Source organism: Podarcis melisellensis (genome assembly GCF_964234715.1).
Source record: "Podarcis melisellensis genome assembly, chromosome: 6".
NCBI classification, from domain to species: Eukaryota; Metazoa; Chordata; class Lepidosauria; order Squamata; family Lacertidae; genus Podarcis; species Podarcis melisellensis.
This window is the reverse complement of record NC_138538.1, coordinates 68,659,503-68,672,901: the sequence shown is the minus strand read 5'-3', so window position 1 is coordinate 68,672,901 and position 13,399 is coordinate 68,659,503.

Genomic DNA, 13,399 nt, shown 5'->3' with positions numbered 1-13,399 from the left:
ACTCCACTGTCTCTCAGGCGCATGCCAACGACACTTCCACAGTTTACCTGGCATCTCAATACTGTAAATACAATTTTTATATTGATTTGATTTTTTTAGTTAAGTAAAATTCAAATATTATGCAAGAATCGTGTTTTTTTTAAGTATGAAAAGTTTGGGGGATAACAGTAATCATAATAATAATTTATTTATTTAAACCCTGCCCATCTGGCTGGGTTTCCCCAGTCACTCTGGGCGGCTCTCAACAGAATATTAAAAACATGATAAAAGATCAAACAATAAAACTTCCCTAAACAATGCTGCTTTCAGATGCCTTCTAAAAGTCAGGTAGTTGTTTATTTCCTTGACATCTCATGGGAGGGCGTTCCACAAGGTGGGTGCCGCTACCAAGAAGGCCCTCTGCCTGGTTCACTGTAACTTTGCTTCTCGCAGTGAGAGAGCTGCCAGAAGGCCCTCAGCACTGGACCTCAGTGTCTGGGCTGAATGATGGGGGTGGAGATGCTCCTTCAGGTGTACTGGAACGAGGCTGTTTAAACACTAGCCCTTAGCACAAACAGGTTAAAACTGATAAAAACAACCACAGGGCCAGAGTTTGGGAATATATTTCTTTCAAACAGAGGAATTGTGTTATGTCCAAGGGCATAATACAGACAACAGGTATAAACAGCACTTTCCGGGCAACACTTACATATGGGTCATGAATTTGCTATATTTTTGGCTATTTTATTGTGGTACTATCTGCAGCAGTGCCAACATTAGTTCATACTTATGGGCTCTAAAAATAAATAAGGAATATTGCCATACTAAACCTCAACTCAGTTTTACAGTCATAGGGAAGTAATATAAACTCTGATTCTTTATGTAATAAGAGCAATGGATAATTGTAACTCTGATTCAGAAAGATAAGCTCCACAACTCTGGGGAAATCATTTTGGAGGTTGTTGGGGTATTTTTTTTTTTTTTACACAGAGTACAACTAGGACTATTACATATATTATGACTATGCTATCTTCTCTCCCACACACCCTCAAAGTTGTGTAAAATGATTTTCTTGTCTGGCCTCTGATTCTGATTGTGTAGTCAGATCAATTTTCCTTACTCTGTGCAGCAAGGAGATTGCCATGTCTGTTGCTTTATTCGATATCAAAATAAGATTCGGATCGCTGCCTTAGTTGAGTCTCACAAATGTTAACTGTGACGGATGGATGCAAATGATCCGATGTTATTTTCATTTTAACTCAGCAGAAGGGAGTACATGCTGTTCTTCACTCTGTTTTTCAGTTCAGCGAGAGTTACTAATAAGAGGGTGTAGCAAGCAATAATGGCATTCCTTCCCTGCTGAAAAACAGATTTGGGCTTAAGCCGATTGACTACATTAGGAAGAGGAGGCACATTCAGATCAGCCTGTTTAGCCTTTTAGTATATATGACAGTTGCTTGATGAAAACTTTTGAGGAAGAGATTTGGGCAAACACTCCAAGGAATCTGCATCATGTCAACGCTTTGAGGCAAAGGGCCCTAGTAGTGGCCCAGTTCACATGCCACAGAAAACCACAGATTATGGTTTACAGTGGTATCTTGGTACTCCAACAGCTTGGCTCCTGAACAAACCAGCTCCTGAACGCTGCAAACCCTGTTTCAGTTTGTGAATGTTTTTCAGAAGCCAAACGTCTGACGCAGCTTCCACTTGAGTGCAGGAAGCTCTTGCAGCCAAATGGAAGCCACGCCTTGGTTTTCGAACGGTTTCAGGAGTTGAATGAACTACTGGAATGGATTAAGTTCGACAACCAAGGTACCACTGTATTCTAATTACAAAAATTGCTTCTGCCTTTGCTCCACCCATTGTGCAAGCATTCCTTAGTGTTACGTCCAACTGACGATGAACATGGTTTCTTTCATTCCATTTCTGCAGTAATTTACATGTAAATTAATCCTCACTAGCATTTTCTGTGTGGATTTATCCCAATATACACATTTTTTGCATGCTTTTATGACTATAAACACATTTTCCAAGCAGCCCCCCCTCAAGGTAATGATTATCTGTATGCTATTTTCACTCATGTCCAATTTTTAATGAACATTTCTCCCTGGTATGTGTATTTTTGGTTGGAAACATTGTTTGGTTGAAAAACTGCACTGCAAAATTTAAAGATTTCAAAGGATAATTGTGATTTGGTTCCCACGTCAGTTTAAAAAGTGTAAACTAAATAGTTTCTCATTAAAATGCAAACAGAATCAAAATTCTCCCTCATCTCTGCTTCTGGCAGTCTGAAATTTGTTCCACCTAATCTTAGTGGAAGCCAGTACACAACTGAGAAACAGTCCCCTTTACAAATGTTCAATTCTTCCAAAGATAACCTCTATCGAACTGCCGTTCTCAATAAAGTATCACTTCCTTTTCATTCCTGTCTAAAGTCTGCTCCCCTTATTTTAAAAAGCAGAGGCTGAGGTATGCAGGAAGCTATGATGACTAAGGCCCTGAATTTCCTTCGATCCCTAGGGGGAATGGACAGCCTCATTGATGCTTGCTGGCCACAGGAGGCCACTGTTGCTCCAGTAAAAATAGATGAGTTGTACAGGTTATTTTCCTGAGCTTGCCCACGTCTGCAGATGCAGAAGCGAATATGTGTGTTGCGAGAGATTCATTTTGTCACTGTAAAAAGCGAATAGGCAACGTCTCACCGCATCGTTATGCATTTGGTTGGATGGAATCTGGGTGCCAGTCACCATCTCTGCTGCTGGAAATATGCAACCAAATATTTGGGGGGTAGCAGGGGGAAGTTACTCCGGGTGGTAGCGAAATAAGTGTCCTTCTGATCACTGTTGCTATCACAGGCGCTCGTCAACAGGTCAGCTTCAGTCAATGCAGTATTGTGATTGCAATGGATGTGCAATTTCAGGTGAGAAGCAACACTTTCCCAACTGCAGTAAGTTGCTATTCGAATGTGAGGAAAAGATACCCAAATAAAAAGGTCCTTCAATTCTGCTTTGTTCAGACCTTGTCCAAATCATAGGATTGTTTCCATTTCAGGGCCCTGCAGTTTAAGATGGATAGTGACAAACTGGAGCATGTCCAGAAGAGGGCAACAAATAAGATGAGGGACTTGGAGACCAAGTCTAATGAGAGGGAAAATGGAAGGGGTTGGGTATCTTTAATCTGGAGAAAGAGATATGCAGGCGATGGAAGCTGAACACACACCTGGTCCCTTCCTAAACTCCATGTATTCTTATTCCTTCAGGCATATCTTAAACACCCTGTTCAATAGTGGAACCCAAGTCAGACTGGGGAAAATGGCCTTTTTCATGCAAAAACTAAACACACAAATTTGGCATATTCGCTTCCACATATTCCTGTTTTTTCAGTCATGGATATGAAGTGCTATTCCACCAATTGCCAATCAAATCGGTGGAATGAACTTGATGGAACGTATCCAGAGGTTTTGATGTTGAAAGTTTGTCTTTGTCCCAAGTTAATTTGCCCTGAGTATTCTGTTTACACAGTATTTTTATCTTCCAACACTAACCAAAATTATGTCATGTGTACTATGATGGGACATGTCATAGGCTCAAAGGTCAGTTGTTAGATATGTTTGATTTGTACACGTTTTAGGTTATAATACCTTTCCAATGTACAAATTTATTAATAGCACCATTTTAGTTGTTCTAGGAGTTAGGTCTTTTTAAAAATAAGAATAATAATTGTCTGTTTTCTCCAATGCTTTGATTTTGCTGCTCTAAATCTGCATGACAAACAGATGATAAAATATGCCAAATCTAACAAGATGCATAAAAGCATCTTTTCTCACTTCCGAAAACATTTTATTGCCAAGTGTAAGTGTAAAGATCTAATTGTTTGCAGAACTTTTTACACCTTTTACCGGCAAGTTCTGTCACGTCGGAGCCAAAGCTACACATATATTATTGATTGCTCATTCCTCAACCAAGGACCAAAATAAACGTAGCATTAGTTGTGGGAATCCAATTAACACCTTTTTAAAAAAAGAAATCTAATTAGCAACCACTGAGGGACGGTCGGAAATAGGAATGCATGCAGGAAGGGAGGAATTCATCCCTTGAACCTCCTTTGGAATAAGGCACAGTAGAGACTGTGGTGTCTTTGTGATAAATGGTTTATTTACACAGATATACAACCTGAGCCTACGATGGAGGGGTTCGCAGCATGAATGCCACTAGAGAGCCTTGTTTCTCCCATAGACACAGCCTTGGATTCAAACAGAAATCAAGCATTGCTCTCAAACATTGCTCAGATTCTCTCTCCAGCTTGCTGCTTTTCTTCTAAGTCATATCACTGCAACTCAACTCTAAACCTTGGTTTTGTCTTGTAACTAACCACCCATTTGCCATCTCATAGCAGTGGCGTAGCGTGGGTTGTCAGCACCTGGGGCAAGGCAAGTAATTTGCAGCCCCTAACCCATGGATTTGCGTCCCCTAACCCGTGGATTTGCGCCCCCTAACCCTAACCCTCAGATGTTGCGCCCGGTGCGGCCGGCCCCCCCTGCACCCCCATGCTACGCCACTGTCTCACAGAGAGCCCCTTTCCTTTGTTCCCCTTAATGGCCCAACACTCAGGCAATCACCTCAACAAAGGAAGCTAGCCTGGCTTATATTTTAACACTTGCTGGATCCAGGGCTTGGAAGGGTCTCACATGTAGCCTATTCCCCCTCCCCCAAAACTCATAACAAAATTTTGCCCTGAGGTATTAAATAATGGTAGGGCCGCCAGGGTTGTTAGGAACGTCCAGTCTTCAGTGTTGCACTTCCATGAAAATTCCAAGTGCAAAGCTGGTTTGCAATCTGACTGTGTAATTTTGTGAGTATGGTGTGTATCCAATGTACCACTCAGGCAAATGTTCTCTCAGAACACAGATTTATTTGTGTGAAGCAAACTTTCTCCCCTTCTTCTCCACCTGCCCTGGGAGCAGATTGTGGAACAAAACAGGTTGCATGTGGGGAGAGAAATCCCATTGTAGATTTGCACTGTCACCTACCCCACCCCCCCAAATAGTTTAATACTGCATTATGTAGAATCATAGAATTGTAGAGTTGGAAGGGACCCCAAGAGTCATCTAGTCCAACCCCCTGCAATGCAGGAATCTCAACTAAAGCGTCCATGACAGGTGGCCATCCAACCTCTGCTTAAAAACCTCCAAGGAAGGAAAGTCCACAACCTCCCGAAGGAGACTGTCCCTCTGTTGAACAGCTCTTCCTGTCAGAATGTTTTCCCACATGTTTAGTCAGGATTTCTTTACTTGTAACTGGAATCCACTGGCTCCCAGAAGAAGAAAACAAGCTTGCTCCATCTTCCATGTGGCAGACCTCTAGATATTTGAGGAATGTGTCTATTGCAACTTCTAATTGAACAATAGGAAATGCTGTAAGAAGCCAAGTTCGCAAAGGAATGACTGTTCTGTTAACTGGGTTAGTGGTGGTGGTATATTTCTGAACAATGTATTCTTTTCACAAAGCATAATTGGTAACGAACTATTTGTGGAGTGTTTCTTCGTAGCCCCAGGGAGCTTATAATGAAGGTTTCCTTGGCAGCTTGTTATTGGGCCTCTGTATGAAATTCCTTAGTTTCCCCCATTTTCTACACTGATTTGTTTTCTTAAACCAAGGACTAAAGTATGAGATACCCATGGTATCTTAATTAAATATATTTTATGATATTGTGGATATTTCATATTTTAGTTTTGGACTTACAACGTGACATCTGCAGTATATTATGCTGCTTCAATTAAGGATGTGACTAAAGATCTGGAAGGTTGTGTCAACAAACATTCCAGAATTTGGGTGCATTGTTTAATTACTGCGTAACCTAAGGGATTTCTGCATGGGGACCTCCTCTGCCTACACTACAGCCCGGTAAGGCTTAGCTGCATGCTGCTCTAGAGAAGGTGCCCCTTTTCCAGTTCCGCAAACAAATAAATAACTGGGAAGCATGTCTGAGGTGATTTTAGTTCATTTATATGTAGCTACTTGGATTCACATGTCCGTGTTTCACATCTTTGTTAGGAAGCTGTTCACCCGTAGGGCTTTTCTGCATGATTAAATTGGGCCATAACCACACTTCATTCTCCATCAGATAATCCTGCAAACCTTGATTTAATGACAATGCTGTGTCATATGATCCACATGCACTAACTGGGGAGTGGCAGGAAAGAACTAGCTCTTTCTGAAGTAGAATTTGGGGGGGGCAGCCCCCTTCACTGAAAATTTGTGGGTGCCCCGGCACCACAGATGGTGCCTATCCCTATGCTAGGCAGGCCTTTGGCTCTCGTTCTAATGCTTTTAGCAAACTCCTGCCAAGTCTTAGGAAGTATGGAATTCTTACTAATACCTCTCATGTTCTAGTCAAAAGTATGTGTGTGCGGGGGGAGGGGAGAGATAATATTTTAGTGCCAAGAGACATTAAACAATACATGCTATTTGTGAGAAATGGCACTGTACTTATGCAACAATAATTAAAGCTGATTTAGAAATGTTTAACAGCCCAAGCTTTGAAGACAAAATACAAATGGCATCTTAATTTGCTTTTCATATTAGAAGCTAATGGAAAACAGGAAATGCCACCTTTTCCCAAAACAATTTTGTTTAGGGCAGCTCATTTTGGCCTAATCCACACCATTGAGAATGGTGTTAATGACCTTACAAATTATTCCAGAATACTGTACACAATGTGGGTTACAGGTATGGTGAATTGTACAAATAACTTGTCTGTGACCCCAGCGAGTCATTCCTGAATCCTCTAAATTTTCTCTTTTACTAATTTGCTAGATCTTTCCTTTCTTTGCTAAATTGGTCCATCTCAAACTCTACAGATTATTTGCTAATTATTATATTGCTGAGTATTGCACACAATGTACCATACTTTATTCCCTTAAAAAAATACAAATAAATCATCAGTATACGCCAAACTTGGAAGAAAGCAACCTATTCACTAACTCATCCCCTCAGAAGAAATTCCAGAAGTGAAAGCGGCTTAGTCCCAAGTAAATTGGTATAGAATTGTCTCCTAATAGTGCAGTCCTATCCAAGCCTGCTCAGAAATAATTCCTATCGTTTTCAGTAGGGCTTACTTCATGCCCTCCAACATTTCTCCAATGAAAATAGGGACGTCCTGTTCTATCATCATCATCATAATTTTTATTATTTATATGCCACCAATCTGACTGGATTGCCCTAGTCACTCTGGGCTGCTTCCAACATATTAAAAAAATTAAACATTTTTTTAAAACTTCCCTATACAGGGCTGCCTTCAGATGTCTTCTGACGGTTGCATAATTACTTATCTCCTTGGCTCTGGGGGGGACGGGACATATAACTCCATACCCTCCAACATTTCTCAGATGAAAATAGGGATGTCCTAAGGAAGGGACACGGGTGGCGGAAGGATTATCTGATGAACCACAGAGCCTAAGGCATACTGACCAGAAGGTTGGCGGTTCGAATCCCCGCGACGGGGTGAGCTCCCGTTGCTCGGTCCCTGCTCCTGCCAACCTAGCAGTTCGAAAGCACATCAAAGTGCAAGTAGACAAATAGGTACCGCTCCGGCAGGAAGGTAAATAGTGTTTCCGTGCGCTGCTCTGTTTGCCAGAAGCGGCTTAGTCATGTTGGCCACATGACCTGGAAGCTGAACGCCGGCTCCCTTGGCCAATAAAGCGAGATGAGCGCCGCAACCTCAGAGTTGTCCGCAACTGGACCTAACGGTCAGGGGTCCCTTTACCTTTAAGGAAAAGCAGGACATTCCGGGATCAAATCAGAAACTAGGATGGCTTCTGTAAATCTGGGAGTGTCCCTGGAAAATAGGAACACTTAAGGTCCGTTATTTCCAGGTAAATGGGTATAGAACTCTACCCTAAGGCACAGTTACCCCCTCACTACATCTTTCCAACTCCCCCACCCCCCGCTGTTCCTTCACCAACCATCCATCTGGGTTGACAGCCTTCGAACAGAGTACAGTGCTGTGATCATGGACAGACACCTACAGCCACATTCAACAGATCAAGTGTACCTATGTACCTATGAGCTCTTTCAACGGCTGTTATAAAGAGCTTATTTTAAATAACAAAACCTTGTCACACAGTAAAGTTAAGGAAACATTTGAAACGGCTTTGTGCGAAGTAGAAAACAAGAAAGTATAAGTATGATTTGAAATAATTATGGTGTGACAGAACACAGGCGGAAGACACAAAGGACTTGCAAAATACTTTGCGGGAAAATGCAATGTTACACACACACACACACACACACACAGCTGGATTTTATAGCTGTGCTATATCATTTGTCCACATGCCCCGTTGCACTCCCACATTGTACTGTATTAACTCACTGGCTTCCCATACAGTTGTAGTACAAGGGTAATCAAATCTTACACTTCAGTGTAAGCTGATAACAGTGGTTAGAAAGGAATGTTTCTATGGATCACACAACTAGCACAATGAACTGTGAGGCTTTCACAAATTTCTTTGGAAGGAATCAGGTTATGATACCCTACTTCATAGAAATATACTAGGCCAGCTGGTCCAAACTGTTGGGGCATAAATTCTTGCCTCTGGTGCAAGAATAGCTATAATGTTGTGTAGCTCAGGGAGTAAGTTCAGAGAGCAAAGCATTTAATATCCAATGACCATTCCAGGAGATTAGTATTTCTGCAGTATTAAAAACTCTATCAAAATACTGTATGGATTTTCCATTTGCAAGACCATGAGGCCATATATTTAATCTCTAGGGTTGTAAAATGAACATAGACTTCTAGATTACTGCAGAAGCATTTATAAACGATACTGACCCCCCTGATCACAGAGCATAGCACTTTCTGAAAGTGCATTCTTTTCGCAGGATTATATGGATTCCTTTCTTCAATTTAAATGCAAAAGCCTTCTATTAGTTTCTCAATGGTTGAGTGCCCATGTTTAGGACCTCAGCCTCTGCAGGAGAAAACTTGGAACAGTTAATAATTGTTCTCTGTGCCACATGCCTCTTATTTTCGAAGTCTGTTTTGCCAGCACTGATTGCATTTCACTGAATCTGCTATTTCAAGTGTATCTTGCTCATGCGCTATTCTGTTAGGAATAATTATTCAACTGGCCTTTTGGACAATCCTTTTTGTCCTCTGCAAAATTACTCTCATCACTAATATCACAGTCTCAGCAAGGGGCACGAAATCCTAGGTAGTTTTGGTAGAGTTAAACTGTAACCATAAAACATGCACACTCAGATTAAGACAGCGATTGTGAAATACAAACCCTTCACAGTCTGAATTTCTAATCCTGACTTGAACCCGGAAGCCTGGGATTTCTTTATAACCACAGAGATGCATTCTGTGGAGGCTTTTTATTAGCAGAAAGTAGTGATGATGAAGAAATTAGATTTGGTTGGAATTTTAATAACAACTGCATATTGGTTGGAGAAGTGGGAATTAGGAAAGTAAAACACAATTATCCTTTGAAATTTGCTCTTCTCCAGATTGTGATGCAGTTCTTCAGCCAAATAACATTTACCAAAAAAGCATGTATTAGTTAGTGTGCATGCCCACAAAATGCAGATATTAATGAAAATAAAATATAATAATGCATGTTATTAGTGAAAATTGCTTGCCGAAATGTGTATATTACTTAGAATCACATACATAAATGTATGTATGGGGTGGGGGGGGGGGAGGGATGCACTAACATGCTGACAAATTTTCTGTTTTGTTTTTGTTTTTAATTAAGAAACAGAAACTAATAGTTCTAGTGTGGAACAAGAGACAGATTAAATTTCACATTGTGTTCACATAGTTGACCTCTTCCCTTTTATCCGCTTCTGCAATGTTTGTTGTGCATATGAACCAGTTCTTTTTTTCTGGAGGGACGCAGGGGTACGCATACCCCTAAACGTTTTGCAAATCTTTTGTACTTTTGTCCATTTACTGTGTTTATTTTTCCCGATTTGAACTATAAAATGGTGATATTCTTGAGTCAAAATGAGAGTACCCCTAAGCATTTTTTTTTAAAAAAGCACTGATTGAAACTAATTCAGAGCCAGTGCAAATATTCAGACACAAATGTTATGTATGTAGAAGGAAGGCTACTGATTATTCTGTTATGTCTTACCCATTTTGGACCAACTGTGGTTTCCAAATGGTTTTTAAAAGCAGCCATATATATGTGTGTGTGTGTGTAGTACATTACGATAGTCTAATGTGAAGAATATCAAGGCATGCGTGACATTAGAGGGCCGTTATTTCTCAGCAGCAGACACCAAACAAAGATGGTGAAAAGTGTTCCTAGCCCTAATTGCCATGTGAGCTATTCAGAAGCAATGCCAGATCCAGACATTCTCAAACTGTGGACTTGCTCCCTAAGGCAAATGCAATTCTATCTAGAACAAGGCAACTCCCACCATCAGCACCCATGTTTTCTGGATTACATTTCACTCAGTTCGACCTCATCTAGCCCACCCCTAACCTGACTCAGAACCGAGATGGTCTCATGAGACCAAGGAAGAAGCTGAGCTTTGTAACAGCAATGTGCTGATGATACCTTACCCCCAAATTCCGGACTACCTCACCCAGTGATTTCATGCAGATTTTTAAATAGCATGGGGTACAAGATGGAACTTGCAACATGCCACAAAGCAGCTGCCATGGGGTGGTGCAGAAATTTGCTATGTACAAAGTATAAGACTATTAACGAGTTAAATAAATCTTAGTTGATTAATCGTATGGTCCGCAATCCATTAATTAAGTGTTATATGAGTTGTTGGTTTTTTTAAAAAAAAAGTTCTGGAAAAGTAAACTCCCTTATGTTTTGTAAGAACAAGCAGCCATGACCTTAAAGATAACAGAGGCTCAGTGCTGTAACACTGAAACACTAGTTGCAGAATCACAACCAAACAAATTAGTCTTTATCTGCAGAGCACAAGGTTGCTTGAATGTCAGAGGCACCTCTGCTTGCCTGCCAGTGCCTTCTCTGGTACCCTTTCTTACTTAAGTAATATGCCGTTTCTCCTACACTTTCCTACTCTATTAAATGCCATGCAGACATGTGGCAAGAGAAGTACAGTACTGTTACTTACAATATTTTAAACCCTGAAAAAGTACCAGCTAGAGGGTGTGTGTGTGTCATATGTGTGGTGTGCATATGTAGTGTGTAAGGGGAGTGGATGGCGCTGTGGTCTAAACCACTGAGCCTCTTGGGCTTGCCAATCAGAAGGTCGGCGGTTTGAGTCCACACAACGGGGTTCGAAAGCACCCAGTGCAAGTTGCACCAGAAGCGGTTTAATCATGCTGGCCACATGACCTGGAAAGCTGTCTGCAGACAAACACTGGCTAACTCGGCCTGAAACGAAATGAGCACCTCACCCCATAGTCCCCATTGACTGGACTTAACTGTCCAGGGGTCCTTTACCTTTTTTTTTAAACCTATATGTAGTGTGTACACATACATCAGCTCTCACAGGATTGGCTAACCTTGAAGGTGGCTCTCAGACTGAAGAACATTAAAGCATTCTCCTTTATTCTAGAACTAAAAGTTCCTTAAGGAAAACAGGGATCACACCTTAGTTATTCACTCTTCCAGAATGTAATGGGTGACTCATATATAGAGCTGCCAGACAAAACAAAGAAAACAATAGCATTGCCCACTTATAGGGAGTTTGATATACAGAGATTAGCAAGTCAAGTTGCCATAGCATGGAGACAAACAAGACCACCTGCTAACTGCTGCAGATCAAGCACTATGCAAAAGACAGTTATGTTATGTTTTTTTCTTTTGTTTTTTAAAGCTGGCACCCTTATTGCATTCCTATGGACATGTGGGTCTCAGATGCATCTCAGAGCCTACAGCATGCCTAACACTGCATAGGATTGCAGCTTTACTCGGAAGTCGTTCCCACTAAACTAAGGTTACCAGACGTCCCCGTTTCCCGGGGACAGTCCCCGGATTTACAAATCAGTCCCCATATAAAATCCATTGAAATTGAAAAGTGTCCCCGGATTCATTGGGGAAAAAATCTGGTTACCTTACACTAAACTCAGTTGCCAGGTCAAAAGTAGGATGTGGTCCTGATCTTCAGAAACTGGATCTCAGTTTAGAACAGAGCAAAAAATAACCTTCTGAAATTCTCTGCATTTTTTTATGGGCGGTGAAATTTGGGGGAGTTTTGCCAAACTGTTATTTGGAGGAAGGGCTCACTGTTAAACAGCGTGATGGACATAACTCCCCCCCCCCCAATGCAGGAGCAGCTGCCATGGCTGTGACTGCCACTTACCTGGATGCTGAGAGACCAGGTGAGCAGGGGAAGGTCAGGATGGAGGGAACACACTGCTGGAGCCAAATCTGGTGGTCCTGACAAGTGTGCCTGCACTGCACTGACTTTTCCACCTGCCCAGGTAACACAGCAGTAATTCCACAGAAATGCCCCACCAGGCTAGTGGTGTTTGCTTTCGCTACACTGCAAGCAACCACAGTGGCAACAGTCGGCAATCTGGCCAGCATTTTGCTCTTGCTGCAATGCTCCAGTACTAAAACTGGTGCAAAGCATCTTATATGTGTGAAAGAGTGAACTGGGTGGCTGAGTTGTGGACTCTCTTCAGGTTTTTCAGTAAGAAGGTTGATGGCCACCTGCCACAGATGCTTTAGGTGAGATTCCTGCATTGCAGGGGGTTGGACTAGATGACCCTGGGGGTTCCTGTCCAACTCTACAAGTTTATCATTAAATGCAATAATAATAATAATTAATAAAATAAAATTCAAGGTAACGGCTGTACAGTGGTACCTCAGGTTACATACACTTCCGGTTACAGACTCTGCTAACCCAGAAATAGTGCTTCAGGTTAAGAACTTTGCTTCAGGATGAGAACAGAAATCGTGCTCCGGCGGCGCGGCAGCAGCGGGAGGCCCCATTAGCTAAAGTGATGCTTCAGGTTAAGAACAGTTTCAGGTTAAGAATGGACCTCCAGAATGAATTAAGTACTTAACCCGAGGTACCACTGTACTTATATTGGGAAGTGAAACAAAAATTATTAGAAATTTTCTCAGAGGGGAGGAGTTTCGGTTACAGAAATCAGTCACCACCTCCTTTCTCCCTGGAGAGCTTTTAATCATGATAAAACTGCGAGCACATCACATACACATCCTATGCCCTTTTAAAATTCCTTTTTTGTGGGGTGAGGGCTGTTGGCTTGTTATTGTGTTTTGTGGTTTTACATCTTGATTTTATTTTGTGAACCGCCCTGAGACGGTATAGGCCGGTATATAAACTCAATAAAATTAAATAAAAATCCACTCCCCCCATCACTTGAATCCTGTGGTCCCCCCCCAAAAAAAACCCCCTAAAACGCTCCCTAGTCCTTCCAGAACATTCATCTCTTCTGACTGCAGCCTGGGAAACTCTAT